Below are 549 nucleotides of genomic sequence, written 5' to 3' on the forward strand. Positions count from 1 at the left end.
GTGTGTAGGGGGAGTGGGGAGGGGGCGGCCGGGAAGGAGGTGGCTCCGGCTGGCGCGCCTCGCCGATCCTCTCCACTCTTCCCACCTAGCTCCCGCTCGCCCGCTCTGTCGTCCAGAGGGTGATTCCAAACCCGAGGAAAATTAATAATTGCCCCTTCGGTGCTTTCTTTCTTAAAATCAGATTCCCACCAATCTTCCCTACTGAGCTCCTCCAGAAATTTCGTTAAAAGGAGTAATCAAAGGTAATAAGAAAATCTTCTTAAAATATGAAAATCAAGCCGGATCCAGGAGAGGCCGGCAATAGACTCCAATCCCGAGTCTCTACGAAATCCAGGCTCCAACGTGCTCCCGGCGAAGAGTTGGGAGCCGCTTCTGGACGCGTTTGGGGGTTTACTCTCCGGGCCTGTTATGAGGGGCGGGAGATGGCGCGCGGGGAGGGTACAGGGGTCTCGGGGGAGAGGGAGGAGGAGTTGTGTGCTCAACGCCAACTGTTCGCGTTCTAGAGCTGAGGGGGAGCCAGGTGCCTCCGCACGGGGAGGCTGCGCACAG

The sequence above is a fragment of the Colobus angolensis genome, unplaced genomic scaffold, assembly GCF_000951035.1.
Source record: "Colobus angolensis palliatus isolate OR3802 unplaced genomic scaffold, Cang.pa_1.0 Scaffold44, whole genome shotgun sequence".
NCBI lineage: Eukaryota > Metazoa > Chordata > Mammalia > Primates > Cercopithecidae > Colobus > Colobus angolensis.